General features: G+C 45.6%; 2 long non-coding RNA genes across 2 annotated transcripts; one reads left to right on the plus strand and one right to left on the minus strand.

The window, feature by feature from the left end:
• Positions 1-364: 364 nt before the first annotated feature.
• LOC139041458 (uncharacterized) lies at positions 365-6,171 on the minus strand. The gene is made up of 2 exons (XR_011496646.1): positions 5,980-6,171; positions 365-809 (listed from the first exon to the last, which is right to left on the minus strand). It is a non-coding gene; the product is annotated as an uncharacterized lncRNA (long non-coding RNA).
• Positions 6,055-18,531, plus strand: LOC139041471 (uncharacterized). Its single transcript, XR_011496665.1, has 4 exons — positions 6,055-6,264; positions 6,449-6,639; positions 14,428-14,507; positions 16,295-18,531. It is a non-coding gene; the product is annotated as an uncharacterized lncRNA (long non-coding RNA).
• The last annotated feature ends 535 nt before the right edge of the window (positions 18,532-19,066 follow it).

Genomic DNA, 19,066 nt, shown 5'->3' on the forward strand with positions numbered 1-19,066 from the left:
TCTTGAGAACATTTTGTAATTGACAGTGCCCTAAAACATGTTTCTAGACACTAGTGCATTGCTCCATTTCACATTCTTGCCCTGTGTAAGGGTCAATATTTGCCTTGCATGCTGTACAACACTTTGGTTCCCTAATGCCTCTTGAGAAATTTATTTTTTAATTGACTTTAGGCAGGAGAAGTAACCTTTAAAACCAAGAAATGGTACCTATACCAGGAAGGATCCATCTAACTGCACAGTGATGGTAAGTTTCTTGGGTTGAACCCTGGTCCCCTACGTTAGAGGCCTGGGAATGGGATGATTACTAGTAAAGCACAATAACGGGACTATAATTTGAGTTGGGAGTAAGTGCCATCCCAGCAGAAAGTTTTGCATAATTTTAATTTAGGAAAGATATTGACCTGAGCTCAGAGCTACAACCTGAGTTCTTATAAAAGGAAAATTGTATAAACACGGCTCAAATACCTAGTCTATGAAACACAATGATGTTACAAAATTAACCAACTGTACAGTTGAGGTGTTATAAAGAGGAAATCTCTGGGCTGGTCCAGTGGCACAACAGTTGAGTTCACACGTTCCACTTCAGTGGCCCAGGCTTCACGAGTTTGGATCCCCAGTGCAGACATGGGACCACTTGGCAGGCCATTCTATGGCAGACGTCCCACATATAAAGTAGAGGAAGATGGACACAGATGTTAGCTCAAGGCCAGTCTTCCTTAGCAAAAAGAGGATTGGCAGCAGATGTTCGCTCAAGGCCAGTCTTCCTTAGCAAAAAGAGGATTGGCAGCAGATGTTAGCTCAGGGCTAATCTTCCTCAAAAAAAACAAAACAAAACAAAAGAAGAAGAAATCTCAATGCATGCAAGAGAGTAACACACCGTGCATATGTAACTTACATAGGGAAGGTTTTTAACCAGGAACTATGACTGACTGATTAGCCTAGAATTCATACATAGAGAAAAGAACAAATGAACGTCTGTGGGCAGTCTTTTAAGTGCCTCTTATCTCCTCCAATAAGCAGAAATCTCACGTTGGGGAAGAACCCATTGAACAGAACTAGTGTGAGATGTTTTCACTCACAGATTCACAGTGACTTAACATATGTGAAGTCACGTGGGCCCAGGAGGCCCACCTCTGTAAGCTGTTGGACCAACTGAGGCAGCAAAGCCATGAGGAAACACTGAAGTTTCACCTGGAAAATACCCAAGATATTCTCCAGAACATGAAATACTGGTAGGCAGACCAGATTCAAAAAGACAGAAGGGGATGGCCTGAAATCCATAATTAACGTCAGATGAAGCCTGCTTAGGAGCCCAGGGGTGTGCCCAGGAAGTTCAAGATGAAAATCTTGCCTCTAACTTTGGAGAATGTTGTGGACTTTGCTGCTCTGTTCTCAGCCAACTCAGGAGGTTCCAGGGAGAATTTTGATCTGAATAACTTATGGAGGGAGGTTTCAAGGTCATGTAATTTAAACAAGTGCAGTCAAAGAGATGGCTGTAAGTGAGGAAAGCAGGGCTCCTGGAGTGGTGAGAGTCACTAGGCCAGATGGGAGAGATGGGGGGCTGGGGAGGGTGTGGGTACACCAACGATGCACTCCTCGGGTCCCCAAGATGCCAGATGTCTGGGAAGCAGCTGCCACCATGGCCTTTACTGCTGCAGCCACCGCCAGTGCCATTTTCCCAACCACCAAGAACACCACCACAGTAGGCTGGACAGGGAAGTAAGAAGTAGGTTCCAAATTCACCACTGTGGTCTCAAATCTGGACGTGGGAATGTTGGGATTGGGTCTGATAGGAGTCGTTGGGCAAGAGGAATTATCCTGAGGCAGGGGCATGAAGATCCCTGAGCTCCTCTCCAAGTGTCATTTGTTGTATTTGCCTCTGTTGAGCTGAGGTGGATCCCTGCCCCAGAGGTGACCAGAGTCAGCCCACTCCACATGCCACACCACAGGGGGCGCCACCCCACCCAATGCATCCCAGGAGGTTGTGGGACACCACCCCCCGCTGCTGGTGCCCTTGCACCGGCTGCTGCCAAGTTCATCATCCTCCCTCAGGAGCCCGGCCTGGGCTGGAAGGAGCCAGAATGTGGAGGGGCTGAGACACAGTTTGGGCACACTAGCTGCCTGGCAGCCTCCTGCTCCAACCAGGCTGATGACAACTGCCAGGGTACTTTCAGGTCTCAGGGCCCTTTTCCCCATCGTAGACCCCAGACAGAGACTCATCCCAGGAAGCTGGAATGGCTGGCCTCCTTAAGACAAAGCAGGCTCCTACAGAGGATACACCTCTCCCCGTGCCCTGCCACAGTGCACCCAGGGAGATGGCCAGGGGAAGGCCTGCCTTGGCCCTTAGTCATGGATTTCTCTCAAGAGTAGAGCTCTGGGCAGCAGGAGGGCATGGCTTTAGTGACTCCAGAGTGAAGGGAGGTGCCTGCCCCTGGAAGGGCAGGCCTGCCAATTTCCCCACTATTTCCACAGGGGGCGTGGCATGCCTAGTGTGGCCAAACTCCTTTGGCTAGCATTGTGAGCCCTGTTGACTTGTCAAACATTTACTGCTCCCTGTGTTGAAAAGTTCCTTCCTGATGGGAGGCCTTGTTCTGTCAAACAATAAAGGAGGCCCCGGATGATCAGCATGCAGGAGGGATAGCCTTGCCCTGCCCCCTGGCTCCTGATGGGCAAAGAGGGGCAGAAAGCTATTTTCAAAGGATGGGAGTGGGACCTGAGCAGAAGGGGAGAAGGGGATGTGAGACACAGTTGTAGAAGTTGGGAATCCCAGTTCACCAGCAGCTGCACCCAGCCACCACCAGTGGGCTCCCCCACACTTTCAGTGCCACAAGGACCTGTCCCTCAGCAAGCCCAAGGGCCTTTCTGAGGCCAGTCACCTTTGCTGTGCATGCGTAGATAGAAAGGAGGGTTTTCCCTCCATGGAGTGGCGCTTCCAGAGTGCTAACAGTCAATAAGACCCATGGGATTTGTCAGTCAGTTGGGGAGGGGCGGGTGCACCCACCATCCTCTCTTCATTTTCCTGAGATCCTAGATCTGGTGAGAGTCACTTGAGGTTTCCATGAAATTAGTGGAGTTCTCACTGTGTTGTAGGGGATCTTGTTGAGGTAATGGCTGGCCTCTGTGATATCGGGTCTTGGTGAGGTCAGAGGGGGGTCTCTATAATGTCACTAGAGGTTTCTTGGAGGTCATGGGAGTTCTTTGTGTGTTCAGGGAGTTCTCTGTGAAATCAGGAGACCTCACTTTGAGGGAAGAGGGGTTCACTATGAGGTCAGTGGAGGTCTCTGGGTGGTCAGACAAGTCTCTGTGTGGGCATGGGATGTCTCTGTGTGGTCAAGGGGAGTGTCTAAAGTGTCAGGGGATGACTCTGTTAGGTCAGCTGAGATCTCTGTCTGTCAGTGAGGGCAGAAGGGGTCTCTATGAGGTCAGAGGTGGTCTCTGTGAGGTCACGGTGTTACCAAAATCAAAGTGGGTTGAATCCTTGCGAGTTAAGTTGGCATGAGCACACTAAAGCTATTTGGGGACATAAACCTTCCCTCGTTTGTTTGTCTTCCAGCCCTTGACTATTGGGGGCAACTGAGAATGCTGTGTAGTAGCTTCCCTCACTTCATCTGTAGTAAGTTCACAGAAGGTGTCAGTTCACACAAGGGCAGTGTGGAAATTAATGGTAACTAGAGAAGCTCTCCTGATGGAGCGGCCATTTTTGCAGCTGCAGCTGCCACGTTATGTCCTTTGAAGGGCTTTACCATGGATCCCAGCTACTTTCTGGGGGACCTGTACCACTTCTAACAGTTTAAGCATCTCTGGCCCATGTTTAACGTCCATGATTCACTCTGGAGACCTCTGTGGCTGGAGGTCACTTCTGGGCAAGCATGGCTTAAAGACCCATTGGAATCAAGGAAAAGGGCAGCAGAGTTTAAGATATGACAGGATATTAAAGAAATCTGAAGGGTCTCTGGCATCATATCTTGATACTGAAGTATTCTATTTTGGGATAGCCAGAGGCCTCATCAGTCACTGGTAGACTAGAGAATTGATGTAGGAGTCCAAACCCTCATAGGTAGGTCCATAGCCGATTTTTTTGCTTTCTTGATTAACAGGCAGATGGCAGCTACTGCTCTCTTGGGGGCTACACTTTAACCACGGTGTCCAGCTTGCCCCACTCAAAAGCGTCCGTTTATGGTCGCCGTAGTTTATCAGAGAAGCTGATAGCCCTGCATCCAATGTAAAGAATCCAAGGAAGAAAAAACAGAGCCATCCCTTTAGACACATCATATCCCTTACAGGTCAAGAAGCTGAACATACTTAGCTCACATCTGACTCTATCCTCCTGGGGATAGAATCACACCCTGCAGGATTACCCTTCTCCCCGCCCCCATTTTCGATGCCAATTGCAAGTTCGGGTCGTGACCTGTGCTCCTGACAAAGCGGCCGCGAGACCGCAGGTTCCCACCACCCCCTCCCTGGGTTTGAGGGCTCTGATAGAGCGGCTCACACAACTCGGGAGAACCTCTCCCTTCTGAACAGCCACAGGGAAGAGGTGCATAGAGCAAAACATGTGTGGCAGGGAGGAGGAGCTCCCGGGGCCTCTCTGGGTGTGCCACTCTCCCCGAACCTCCACGTGTTCGCCAACGCGGCAGCTGTCTGAGCACCGTCCTTTCGCAGTCTGACGGAGACTCCATCGCCTGGGCATAGTCGATTACGGTCATTGGCCGTTGGCTACTCAGCGTGACCTTCAGCCCCTCTTGCCCCCGCCCCCACCCCAGGGCTGGGGGTGGGGATGGGGACGGGGACAGGCCTGAAACTTCCAAGGCCCGAATCGAATCGCACAGTTGGTTTCCCCGGCACCCAGCCCCCACCCTTAGGGCTTCTCCAACACTCACCTCGTTAACACCAGTTCAGGTGGCGTTGAAAGGGGCTTGTTAGGAATAACACCAGACAAACCACTTCGCCTTTCTGGCTCTGGACTCGTTTCAGGAACTGAGCCCTAAAGTAATTCTCCTAACCAAAGATGCGCCATGTGGCTCTCGTATGGGCAATCACAGGACTTTTAGGCACTCGGTGCCAGAAACCAAGGGAAGGCATTTACTGTTATAGCCCCAGGAGCGCACAGCATTGAGAGCACTAAGGTCACGGGCAAAGCTAGATTCCCCTGTTCTGAAAACTTACTGATTCCGGGAAAGCTTCCTCTTTATGGCTTCTGGCTTCAAGGGGCATATGTTTTACCCGGGGCCAGCCACCTACCTGCTTCCGTTTTACCTTTCCTGGCGTGGCACCAGCTGCTCACTCCACCTGTCCTTGGGCCCATAGTTCCGAGTTAGCCCTGCTTGAATCATGTAGGGGAATCTCTCGCTTCTCAGGGGCTGCTGTATCCTGCAAGAGGGCCATCAGCTCACCTCCCCCACTTTTTGGCGCTTGGAGCTCGGTTTTCTCCTGTTCCCGGCCTGTGGAGGCCCCTAACTCACAGCGCATGTCCCTCCCTAGAAGGGGGTGGGGAACGGGGCATTCTGGTACACACAGTGAGGAATCCTTCAGCAGTCTGGACCCTGTTTCACAGGTCCAGGGCTCCAGACGTCTTCCGGTCTCTCCCTTTCCTGAGACCTCCTTCAGTTCACACTTTCCTTCAGAAAGGTTTCCCTTGTGGGCATTCCACACCAAGAACACGGCTCCACTAGGGAGCAAAGATTCAGCCTGCTCTCCTCCTTCCTGCCGAGGTCACCGGGGCCTCCCGGAGCCAACCGGGGGAGGGGGCTGTCCCTCAGCCCCATCACGTCTCATCTGTGGTCAAGGGAAACTGCCACGGCTCGGTCTTCTTCGATCCCTTCCCTCCCTGGGGACGGTTCGGACAATCCTGCCACCAACGCCCTTCCTCTTGGCAGTCCGCACACCGATTAGCCCCCGACATTGTGGGTGGCCTCCTGGCCCCTCGGTGGGGGCCGGGGTTACTCACCCATGGCATATGCCCCCTCTCCCTCAGGATACCTTGAGGAGACTGGCGGGCCACAGCGAGCAGGGCGGCCTGCCTTTTCATCATCTTGTCTTCCTTTGCATCCTCAGCTTCAAGTCGGTTATGGAGCACCCTCCGTGCAGCCACTCGTAGCTGTGCGGGACTGGTAGCAGGACGGATCGCCAACTTTTGGAGTTTCCCACGGGTGTCTGGAGCACTTCTGAGATCTGAAACACGGATTCGGGATCACTGTACTGCCCCGGGCCTCCAGGTCCCAGTTTGTGTATCGCCTGAGGCAGTCCTGCGGCCTCTGGAACAAAGTGTGTGGGTGTGGTGGGGTGGGGGTGGGGGGGGTGGGCGCGGGGCGGGGAGGGGCGGCTCGGCTTTCCCCAGGGCCCTATTGGACCTGTCTGAATTTAGGCCATTTAATGGGTGGCCGGCTTACTCTTTTCATGGCTTTCAGAAGCAGACCCCAACAATATCCTCCCTTTCCTCCATCCCCAGGATCATTGGGATTTCACCCTGCCTCGCTCTCTGGCACAGCCTGTCCACCAGGCCTGCGGATGTCCGATCCTGGGTCATCTGCCTTACCCGCTTGTTCCCTGGCTTCGAACGGAACGGATGACTTTGCCTCAGGCATGCTAACCTTCTCCTCCAGAAGCCCACAATTCGTATGGGGTGAGAATTCATATGGAGTAAGTATAATAATATTGCTCATAATGTTATTTTTATTATTAATAGCTAACAATTATATAGTGCTTCCTATATTCCAAGCAATATTCTAAGTGCTTTCTCAATGTTAACTCTTTGAATCCTTGCAATTCCCCCATGAGGTAGGTATTATTTCTTTCAAATGAGGAAACTGAGGCACCAGAGAGAGGCTAAAACCAATATGTAACTGATAAATGAATTCCTCGATAAGGCTGAGTAAATGCAGGCTCTTTGTGTTCGGAGTCTTGGCTCTTGATACTCTATACCTGTTCTCCTGCAAGTCCTATGAAACTCAGAAGCTTGTACCGTGGTGGTGAGGCACAGGGGCTTTAAGCACACTGCTGAGTTCCAGAGCTGACTCCACCCTTGGCTTGGTAGTGAAAACAGTCCTGGATTTGAGAAGCTCAGTATCTACTGCCCTCTCCTCTAGGACCCAGTAGAGGTGGGGGATACAGATGCAAATGTTGGGAGACTTTTAAGTTCTAGGGGCAGGTTGTATCCAAAGAAGCTGAGGGCCTGCAGGTAACTTCTCCTCGCCAGTTTAGCACCTCCCCTACCCCTTCAGCCCCCATCCATGCAGAAAGGCAGCATGAGCCTGGAATCACTCAGGCCTAGATGGAAATCCTGGCTCTGAAATGCACTGGCTTTGGGTAACAACTTAGGCTTCATGATCAAGAAGGTAAAATCAGAGGAAGATGGTGCTGTTGAGTGAGCATCCCAGCAGCTGAGTTAAACGGTAACCAAAATGACTGCCTGACTCAGGGGCATAAGGCTTTAATGCACACACACTTCACATGTCCCAGGCACAGGCTAGACATTCTACACGGCTCCTCCCTTTTCATACTCCCAATAGCCCCAGGAGTTGTGTTGTTCTATACCCACTTCACAGATGAATAAACTGAGGTTCAGAGACCTTAAGTAAGTTGTACCAAAAGTTGGGCTTCTTTGAATCCTTGTTACCATTATGGGCTTAACTGTATCCTCCCAAAATTCATATGTTGAAGACCTAACACTTAGCACCTCGGAAGGTGATTGTATTTGGAGACAAGGACTTTAAAATGGTGATTAAGTTACATGAGGCCATTAAGGTGGAGCCCTAATCCTGTCTGACTGGGGTTCTTGTAAGAGGAGGAAATTTGGAATCACAGGGAGACATCAGGAATGCGCTCACACAGAGGGAAGAACATGTTAGCACAGTGAGAAAGTGGCCATCCACAGGTCCCCTACTATCAGCACATAATCAGGAAGGGCAAAGAGGTTTTCTGGTGCCATTTTGTCCCGAGGCTTTATCTCATATTTCGTAACTCCTAGCAGCTCTGAAAAATAAATGTTATGAATGTGGAAATATCAACGGATCTGGGACTTTTTCTTGCATTATTGTCATTTCTCAGAGGATCAGAAGATGTCATAGGCATAAGCCTGTCTCTCCTAAGAAGGCCTGGAAAGAAATTACAGAAAGTGTAGAAGGCAGGAGCTACTTCTACTATAGCTCATTTCCAGATTCGGGCTAATATCAGATCTTCATTGGATTATTAATGTTTCTTGAGAGTGCAGCTTCATCAAATTTCTCTTCCCTGCCTGGGCCTTCAGCAGCTGATACGGTCATCAGCTGTCTAGCTTGTGGCCCTGCATACCTATGCCTTACCTATTCATATGTCCAAAGTGACATGAAGCTCAGGACGCCATATTTTCTGATTTATGGTATCATTTTTGGAAAAGTTTTATGAGGTATAAACAAAGCAAACTAGTTAAAAATCTAACAATCCTTTTTATTTGAAGAGAATAAGATTATATGCCATTAGAACTCCTCTGCAAAACCCAGGACATATATCTCACAACTTGCTTGACATTTTTTTTTAAAGATTTAATTTTTTCCTTTTTCTCCCCAAAGCCCCCCGGTACATAGTTGTATATTCTTAGTTGTGGGTCCTTCCAGTTGTGGCATGTGGGATGCTGACTCAATGTGGCTGGATAAGCGGCGCCATGTCCGCACCCAGGATCCAAACTGATGAAACACTGGGCCACTTGCAGCAGAGCACGCTAACCTAACCACTCAGCCACGGGGCTGGCCCCCTTGCTTGACTTTTGATAGGTAAGAAGGAGATAGAAATTCTTACCAGTGGCTATCTGGTTGCTAGAAACAGAAACTGCCTTTTGTTAACATAAGCAAAAGAAATATCTTTAAAGGCTATGGAATGACATATAAAATTGAGGGAAAATAGAACTTCAGGAAGAACCCGAACCAAAAAATAATGAGAGATACAGAGACAGAGATAGAGAGTGGGGGGGAAGGGAAGAAGGGAGGGAAGGATGGGTGGAGAAAGTGATAGAGTTAATTGAACAAGGTGGCCACAGCATAGGCTAAGGGAGGGGATGGGAGATTGACAGTAGTCCGTGATCCCAGAGAAGAATGTATTTATATACAAATGGAGGAAGGATACTGGACAAGCAAGTATAAGTGATTTTCACTAACAAAGCATTCCTAAATTACTCATAAGCATTACGTGACTCCCTGATTGTCACATGCACAAGTATTGCTCCATGAAATTCCTGCTTGGGGACTTCACCAAATGTCATCTATTTACACTCAACACCCATTTCCATCTCCTTGTACATTCTTTCTTGTGTTGCAGTACTTCCCATACTTGAGAGGGCTAAAAAGAACGTTTCCAAAACTCCCTTGATGCCACGGTTCCAGAATTGATTTAAGTTCCATCAATGTAATGCAGTTGCATGAGATTTGAAAGGCAGAAGGGGTAGTGAAGGGCAGCAGGGACATTTCGTATATTTATTTTCCGGCATTAGTAGGAACTCCAGGCCCTGGCAGGCATCAGTTTTTCCAGTGGCCAAAAGGCACTTTGCACTGCCTAGTCACCAACCTCATGGTCAGGGGCACGGAGACATCAGCCAGAATTTCCTGCAGTTCCCCCATCTCTGGACTACATCTGCTGAGGCCTGACCCTGAGCCTGAGCCTAGCAGCAGACACCAAACTCCATTCTACTAGCCCTTGCAATAATTCTGTGGATGTCTAATTTCCTATAGTAAAGCCCTTTCTAGTGGAGATACTTAAAGTAGTTTCTGTTTCCTGCATGCACCCTGAATGATACAAGTATCAAAAAGCTCCTTCAGTATCAATTTAATTTCCAGCTTTATTGCACCTTCTTTCAGTGCAATGATATGGTTCACCCATCTTATGGCTCCTTTCCTTGCACAGATGACAGAGTTTTCTTGAGTAATTGAGCAGAGCTTCCTCTGACTTTCCTACAGGTGAGTTGAGTTATTTTGTTCCTTGAGATCACTCCCATTTCCCAGAACTATTGTTGACTATGCTGCTTAGCTTCAGTGGTTTCTTTGTTGTGTTTCATCTCATTACTCCCAGAAATGTAGATGCCTCACCAGTGAAGAAAGACTAGGAGTGATGATTGCCTTGATGGCTGTTCTTTTAGGCCAGTTGGATCATAAAAGGCATACTTCTCCAAATATTATTATATCATGAAGCATTCTCTGGTGATAGCCCTTTGATAGGTACACTTATGGAAGAAGTTAGAGTTGGTATTATGCATTAGAATTTCAGTCACATAGTCCCTTGGATCTAGGAATCCCAAAGCTAGGGACTTATGTTACTGATATCTCACAAAAAATCCTCTCAGATTTACATATAAGTTTAGTGCAGGAATTTTTTTTGGTAAGTGTTTTTAAAAATGAAAACAGCAAAACGATCATTCAGGGACCATTTAATTGAATTACAGTATATTCAATTGATAAAAGTATTCAGCTGTAAAATAACATGGTTGGCCCAATACAGGAACATTTCCAAGATGTAATATTAAGTGAAATGATAAGGATGAATTGCACAAAATATTTAGCATTTAGCAAGTTTTAAGTATGACAGGTGAAAAAATATGCATTGGTGTCAACTACACATCAACTGTTCACTAATTCCCCTTGGGATCAAAATACTAGGTTCTGAGGGTTTAGAGTGGGGGGGTGGTATATCATTTTGTGTTTCAGTGGAGAAAGAGAAACATTACCAGGTATTTCAAACAGAGGGAATTTACAACAGGGGATTGTGGGTTGGTTATGCCAGGATTGGACGACTGAGAATGAGGGTATTCATTTCCTAAGGCTGCTGTAGCAAATTACCACAAACTTGGAGACTTAAAATAATAAGCATGAATGAAAAAAGAGAATGAAATATACAAAAAGAAGTGTATATGAGACATATAGGAAATGCTGACAATACTCAGTACACATGTAATCAACGTTTCAGAAGGACAGGAGGAAGAGAACGGAGCTAAAGCAATATCTGAAACAATTATGGCTGAGAAATTTCCAAAAGTGATAGAAGACTTCAAGCCACAGATCCAAGAAATGCTATGGATTCCCATGAAGACAAATACAAAACATTTAGAGCCCACCAAACATGGTATGGTCTAAGGTCTAAAGGGGTATTTCACAATAAGGAAGTGTGGGCCCAACTTTGCATCTCTTCATTGTGGGGCCTGTGAGTGAGGGAGAGGAAGAAGCAGCAATCATGGAGCAGGGCTATAGCATGGCTGCTGATGGGGGATAATTAGGAGGGAATGAAGGTGGCCTCAGAGGCTCATTGATCCCCTCAAACATTGCTTGAAGACCTGTAACTCAAGATTTGACAGAAAAATGGCTAAGAGTTTGCCTTCCCTTTTATCAAGGAAAAAAAATAGCTATAGTAATTCTTACTTACAACTACTTATACAAAGGGACAGAAAACCCAACTCAGTGGGTATAGACCATGAAGAGATTTTGTTTTATGTAAGTGCAAAGTCTGGCAGCAGCAAGCCTTACAGGTGTGGGTTGATCTAACCATTCAGGTGTCAAAATCAAGGATCTGCTTTCATTCTGGCTCTCTGTTCTGCTTTACTTGGTGTTGGCATAATCTCTAGGCTCTACGTGGTAGTCCTCCAACTTCTCCAGGTGGGCACTCCTCTGCAATAGCAAAATAGCCATGGCAGCTATGTCATCATATCTGTACAGCTCCCTCTTTTGGTAGGTCCTTCTAGGAAGGAGAGAACATTACTAGCTAAGAAATTATAGCAGATATCTCCTCTCACCTCTGAGGCTCAGATTGAGTCTTATGCCCATCTTTGAACCAAGATCGTGATTGAGATACCACGTTAGTCTTCAACTAAGCAGAGACCAGGTTTAGAGTTGGAATTGGGGGTTAATACTACCAAACCACAGCACTGGGATGGGGGAGGAGTGGTCTCCACAAAGCAAAATATAGTTGCTAACAGTAGAAGTGGGTAATCACCAGAGGAGGAACAAATGCTGAAAGCCAAAAAAAAAAAAAAAAAAAAAATTAACTCAAATCACATGGCATGACACTTGACCCACTTCTCTTCCCTTTTCCTCCTGGGTTAGCTCGGCTCTGTTCTCAACTGTTGCTTGAATGCACCAAACACCACGCCCTTGAGGCCTTTGCTCTCCCCAGAGCTTTATCCTGGAATGCTCTTTCCTCAGACATTTGCTTGGCTTTCTCCCTTGTTTTTCTATTCACGGCTCTATTTAAATGTCACTTCAGAGAGGCCTTTGGTGAATTCCCTATCAAAAATAGCAACTGCATTTCTATATACCCCCATAATTGGCTTTGGTTGTGTTTATAGCATTTATCACTATTTGACATTATTTTATGTCTCTCTTTGTCCTCACCACTGGAACGCACTCTCCCTGAGAAGATTCTCTCTTGCTCATTGTTGTATCGTGGTGCCTAAAACAGTGCCCAGCATGTAGTAAACATTAAACAAATGTTTGTTGAATGAATGAATGCGTTAGAATCCAAGACCTAACCCCACTTCTGTAATCTTAAGCAGGGAACTGAAGCCTTTATTGCCTCTGTTACCTTATCTGTCAAATGGAGATGCTTTCTACCACAGAGCATTATTCTTCAAGTAAGAAAATGTGTGGGAAATGTCTGGCATGTACAGATCTTTGATATATATTATTCTCACAAACATATATATTGATGTATATATATATATATATATATATATATTCTCACAAAGCTTCATTCAGTGGACCCAATGAGGCCAGAATCCTTTATTTAAATCAGTTGTTATCGACCCTGGTGTCACTTTAGGATTACCGAGGGAATTCTTCACAGGTGCTGAGCTTGGTTCTCACCCTGAGTCTCTTATTTAATTGGCCTGGTGTGACGCCCAATCATTGGCAATTTTTAAAGCTCCCCAGCGGGGTCTAATATGCAGCCAGTGCTCAAGACCACTAGTTTCTAGTCATTGGTGGGCTGATGGCAGGGCTGGATGTGTAACCATCAGACTCATGGAAGCATTGTAAAACCTGGCCCTTCCAACACCTGGAAATCTCTAGAAGCCAGCTTGGCTTATTTTCTCCAGTACAAACCTTCAACTGGCAGACTACACAGATGATCCTTCCCACTGTGTTAGAAAGAAAAAACATCAGCCCTGCCTCAGATTTCTCAAATGATTTTTACATGTGCAAACCATGACCTGTTTCCACGCTTGTAGATGTTAGGGGGGAGAAAGGGAAGCTTAAAGGAGACCAGGGAGACTAGTGTGTATTTTCTTCTAAAGAAACTTTTAAAAGTGCAGAGAAACTGGCCTGGGACAGGGTCTAGGATCTAGATCTTATACTAACAGGGATGATGCATGTGAACAGTGCCCAGGACAATTCCTGGCCCATCGTAATTAGTGTTCAATTAAGCAAACTAGACTTGCCTAAGGTGTTATGATAATAATGACACAACAAACAATGAATCCTTTTTTTGAGCATCTTCCCTGTGTTAAGTATTTTAGGTAGGTAATTTTTTATCTCTACAACATTACGGTAAATCACTGGTTTTCTCCCCTTTCACAACTGGCAAAATTAGGATCTGAAAGCTTGCAGCTGGGAGAGGGAAGACTCAAGATTAGCATTCAGGGCTGACACCAAAGTTCATCTTCCTGCCTGTATACTCTATACTGTTTCTAGAATCCCCTTAACTCTCAAACTCTATGACTCGGAGCAACTTGGACCTTTTTCACCTGCAGTAAACAGAAAGCTTTTCCTTCACTTAAAATAATGTAAATAGTGATAAATGCTAGGAATACAACCGAAGCCAATTGTGGGGGTACTGGGTTAGAGATGCTGTTCAAACCTCATCCCATTCAGACCCTCTGACTATTGATAGGAGAGGGAAAGTGGAAGAGAGAGGTTTTGCCTGATCTTTGAGGCATACACCTGTGTGGAGAGAGGGGGCAGAAATGCCTGGTTTTCTGTTAAGAGGTAGGGCCATGGGAGGAAGCTGCTGCCCACTCCTCAAACTGTGCAAGTCCTCCTGATTCAGGGCAGTTCTACAGGCTCTTGTCTCTGCTTATCTGGAACTCTCTGCTCCTTGTGAACACCCACCATCACCTTTGCCTAGAAATTCCTATTCACCCTTTGGATCCACAGTTTAAGTGTCACTTCCTCCAAGAAGCCTCCTCTGGTTCTCCACCACTCCCACCCCTACCCTAAAACAAAATATTTTCACATCTTCTTTTGTTGTGTTTATGGTAGTTTGTAATTAAATAATAATTTTGAGTAATTGTTTAGCGCCTACCTCCCCTTTGTCAGCTCCATCAGGGCAGGAACCAGATCTTTCTGATCTACCTCCATATCCCCATCGCCTAACACAGTGCCAAACACATAGAAGGGCCTCAACATTTTATTTGCCTGGCTGTAAGTGTTACAATGAAGAGACCAAACTTAACCCTTCCATTTTTTCTATCTTTCTCAGGAAACAGAGGAAAGGGAACCTCTGCCACTCCAGTGCAGCCTGACATTCCTGAGATGACTCAAGACACAACTAAACAAATGGTATGCACCTGGGTATGTGGAGCTTGAGGAAGAGCTTCACTCATCTTTCACCTTCTATTCTCTGATGCTGGGTAGGGTCCTCCTTTCTGGTTTTTTTTTTTTTGGTGTTGTTCATTTATTTTTTTAATGATTGGCCCTGAGCTAATATCTGTTACCAATTTTTTGTTCTTCTTCTCTCAAAATTCCCCTAGTACATGGTTTTATATTCTAGTTGTAGGTCCTTCTGCTTCTGCTATGTGGATGCTGCTTCAGCATGGCTTGTTGAGATCCATTCCCAGGATCTGAACTGGTGAAGCCCTGGGCTGCTGAAGCAGAGCATGTGAACTTAACCATTCGGCCACGGGGCTAACCCCCCCTTCTTGGTTTTTGGTTTCCACCCACCACCGTGATGTCAGACTCTCTTTGACTTTGAGAATCTCCTCTGGCAGAGAAGGGAGGTAGAAACCTCTTCAAGTGTGGGGTGGTTCCTGCCTTAGCTGATATCGCTGCAGAAACCTCTCTCCACAACCTGGTCATGGGCTTGGCACCTGCCGCAAGAAATTGGACCTGTAGCATGTGCAATGGTTCTGAAGCCTGTGACCAATCCTCCCACTGCCATCAAAATAAAGGGTGGTTCTGAGACCTATTTCAACTTTTTTTTTAAAGATTTTATTTTTTTCCTTTTTCTCCCCAAAGCCCCCGGTACATAGTTGTATATTTTACTTGTGAGTCCTTCTAGATGTGGCATGTGGGATGCTGCCTCAGCAAGGTTTGATGAGCAGTGCCATGTCCGCACCCAGGATTCAAACCAACGAAACACTGGGCCACCTGCAGTGGAGCGCACGAACTTAACCACTTGGCCACAGGGCCAGCCCCCTATTTCAACATCTTAAATTCAGCTTCCAGAGACTGAGGGTGACCTTTTCCCCAGACACCACATTTTAAAATGTAATGGGCTCTTTGATTTTGCAAACAAAATCTTGCAAGCAGTTAAATTACATTTTTAATATTCCCAGCACTTAGCCAGGAAAAGATGCAGACAGAATTGAAAAGCATCCTGAGGTTTTCTGTCGTTGTTTTTATTTAAATGCCCAGATTAGACCATAATTCATCTCAAAATGGCAGGAGGCCTCTTCAGGCACTTCACACTTCAAAATGTCTTAGAAAATCATGTCAATTTTGGCAAGCCTCTTGCCATGCCAGAAACAACAGCAGATGCTTTTCTCCTTGAGTATCATCTATTGTGAATCAGATTATTAAAAAATACACCTTGCTCTTTTATTTTTGCCTCTGTTTTGAGGATTTTATGGCATCTCTGCAGTAATTGATTTGTGTCACATTCCTGCATAAGTAGCATTCATTGTCCCACTTTTTAGAAGGGGGAATTGAAGCAGAGGTGTGGTAAACCAACTTTCTTATGATCCCGGAGAAACTCACTCATTCATTCACTTGTTCATTCAGTAACCATGTCTTGAGAACCAGCTATGCCCTGGTCACTAACCAGACCTTGAGGATACATAAACGACTATCTCACAGGCCAGTCTCCAGATCTCTGGTAGAAGAGAGAGTCAATAAATGATTACAACATTCCACGATAAGTGCTGAGGTGGATAAAGGGGCCACAAAGAATCGCCCCTCAGCCAGCTTGTCTGTAAGAGAAGGCTTCCCACAAGAAGTGAAATATGAGTCAAATCTTGAAGGATGAGTAGGACCCCAACCATCCAAGGCCTGAGTGGCAAGAAGGGCTTTTACAGCAGAGGGAGCAGCATGCACAAGGCACAAAACAGCTTCGTGTTTTCTGGTTTTAGGTGGTTGGAGAAAAAGATGTATATGTGGGATTGAAAGAAGATAGGCAAGAACGAGAACGAGAACAGTCTTACATGCCAATCACGGGACGTGGACTTCCTCCTGACACAGTGGGACGAAAACAGTATAGAGTGTGTTAGTACTCACTCACTTACTTAGTTCAGCCTAATTCAGGTTCATACAAATTCCCCCTTTCCCTGTCTTTAGTGGTCAAAGAGAGTGTTGATCTATCTGAAGAAATATAAAATTATTAAAATCACTTTTTCAGATCCAAGGACCTCTTTGAACTGTCTAAAGTCATCCTGCATGCAAATGTGCATTTGCCTGGGTAGATTATCTAAAGCCTTCGTTGGATTTCTCAAGTGATCTAAAGCTCTAAAAAGTATAAGAATCACTACTCTGTTTATTTTATGAAAACTTTCAGCCCTTCCCAAAGTTGATTTTATCCAAGTAGAATTCTTTTATATCAATCTCTTAAAATTTACTGGTTGCTTGTTATCCATGTGGGTACCATATCATGTACCATTCTATTATTTCAAACAAAACAATTCTTCACATTTCCCAGCAGCAGGTTAATCCATGTTTGTTAACCAACTAAAACTGGACTTCTAATCTCAATTACTATTCTTTAGACCTATGGGATTTTCATACTTTCTATGTGAGAAGTTTGAGACAAAGGTACTATATTGGAGAAATACAGGTATTTGAATGTTGGGGGAAGCACAGATGATTTTCAAAAGTTAGAGTCATAATTCTATGGTGAGTTAGTTAAGATTATTTGGATTGAAATTAAGAGAAGAAACTCTACTAAATTTATTGGAAGGAGAGAGAAGCGTATTATGCTACCTAAGGTTAGAAATGTAACAAGTAACAGTGAAGTAAAATCAGGGACTTGAACTTCATCATGACGTCCTATATCTTTTCTCTTCTCTCTGCTGTTAGCTTCATTCTCCCTCTCTCTCTCTCTGTCCGTCTCTATCTTTCTGGACAGATCAGCCTTTTCTCATTTCCAGTACACAGTGTGTAAAACCCGTGAGAGTTCCTACCTCTCACACAGAATGATCTCTGTTTGTATATCCCTCTGTCTTCATCTCTCACAAATCGTTCCAAAATCACTGAACAATGAGTGCATTGGTCCCTTTGCATTAGATACCCAGTCCTGCACTGTACACTTAGATATGGCTGTTCTGTCCCTAACCATATGGCTCGGCAGGAGAGAAAATTCCTGGAAAAATGAAGTTGTGAAGATCAAACAATGGATGCCACTCTGTACATGGTAGGTGACAGAATGCCTGTCATGGCTGCCGGGACTAGGTTGTCCATTATTCTAAAAACATCTCTATTTTGCAGTAGACATGAGATTAGGATGCCAAACTGAGCTAGACATAACCTCTACATCTCCTTATAGTTCTGTGTCTACCATTCACTGCCTGATCTCAGTAAGTCACTTCCACTCTCTGGGCCTCGTCTTCCTTAGTTAAATTAACAGGACAGACAGAACTAGAAGTTCTTTATGGTCCATTACAAGGAGCCCATGAGCCTAAGACAACGTCACTATTCTTTCAGTCATTCTTTGTCAAGAACCTCAGGCTCATTGTCCAGAGGTTATTCCGTGGAGAAGTTATAAGCAATTCCTGAAGACCCTCCTCCATGAATCCCACTAGTATAGAACGTCAAGAAAAATCTCAACCAGTTACAAAAACCTTTTCTTTGTGAAAATCAGAAATGCAAACTGATTAAAGTCATGATTTCACCCTTCTCTTAAAAACATAGAAAACATTCAACACAGTAATTTACATCCTGGAAGGCTTCACAGATGTAGTCCTATAGCACTCAGGACTTGAAACCCATCCTCCAAGCTTTACAAAGCCAGACATTACAGTAAATCTCGCTAGCTGTATGGCCTCATCTTTGGCCAAGAGACTGGAGAAGATCTAGGTGGTGAATGTGTTGCCAGTGAGATAGTTGTGTTGTTTTGGTAGAAAACTCTAGAAGAGGATCTGCAGCCAGAAAACCCTACTGCTGAGACTTCAGCCTCCAAAGATCCCCCAAGCTCTTTGAAAATCAGGCCAGTCTCACAGCCTTTCCTGAACCCAGTGATGAAGAACGAGTCTGAAGAATCGGAGACATGGATCAAAAGGTTCAGGAAGCTAGAAGATGCCCTATACTTGTGTGATCTGAATAATGCAGGTGAAGTGCGAAGCTTAAAGCTAATAAACTTCTGTTTGTGTTTTAGTCTGAAAGTGGTGATCTCATTTTCTTTCACTTGTTAACAAACACAATTTGTATATAACCCACGTGCCTGGCACTGTGCTGGGCGCAGTCAGGGAATACAAAGATGGATCAGATGTGTAACCTCCACCAGGTTGCTTAAAGTTTCTCTGTGTCTCTGGAGGAATCCACTTCACCACCTGGGTCTAACCCACAGTCCAATCTTGCAATTCCCTTGATTGACATTTTCAGCATGCTTGCTAACAGACTGAACTCCAAACTTCTTAGCAAAGCAAAACCTGATCCTTGTCTACCTGACCAGTGTCTTCTCCTTCAGTTGCTATTCTCTCAGCATACCCTATCCTGTCAGAGTCAACAACGTGCCTTCCTCAAATGTGATTTCTCCTGTGGCCATGCCCTCCATCTGTGCTGTCTGCCTCTCCTTTACCTACCTCACCCCCTCCCAACTCCCCGTCTTGTCCAACTGGCTAATTAATGCCTAAACATATTTTACGTTGGAACTCCACTCCACTCCTCTGAGACTCCACAGACAGATCTAGGCC

Source organism: Equus asinus, chromosome 1 (genome assembly GCF_041296235.1).
Source record: "Equus asinus isolate D_3611 breed Donkey chromosome 1, EquAss-T2T_v2, whole genome shotgun sequence".
Classification (NCBI taxonomy): Eukaryota; Metazoa; Chordata; class Mammalia; order Perissodactyla; family Equidae; genus Equus; species Equus asinus.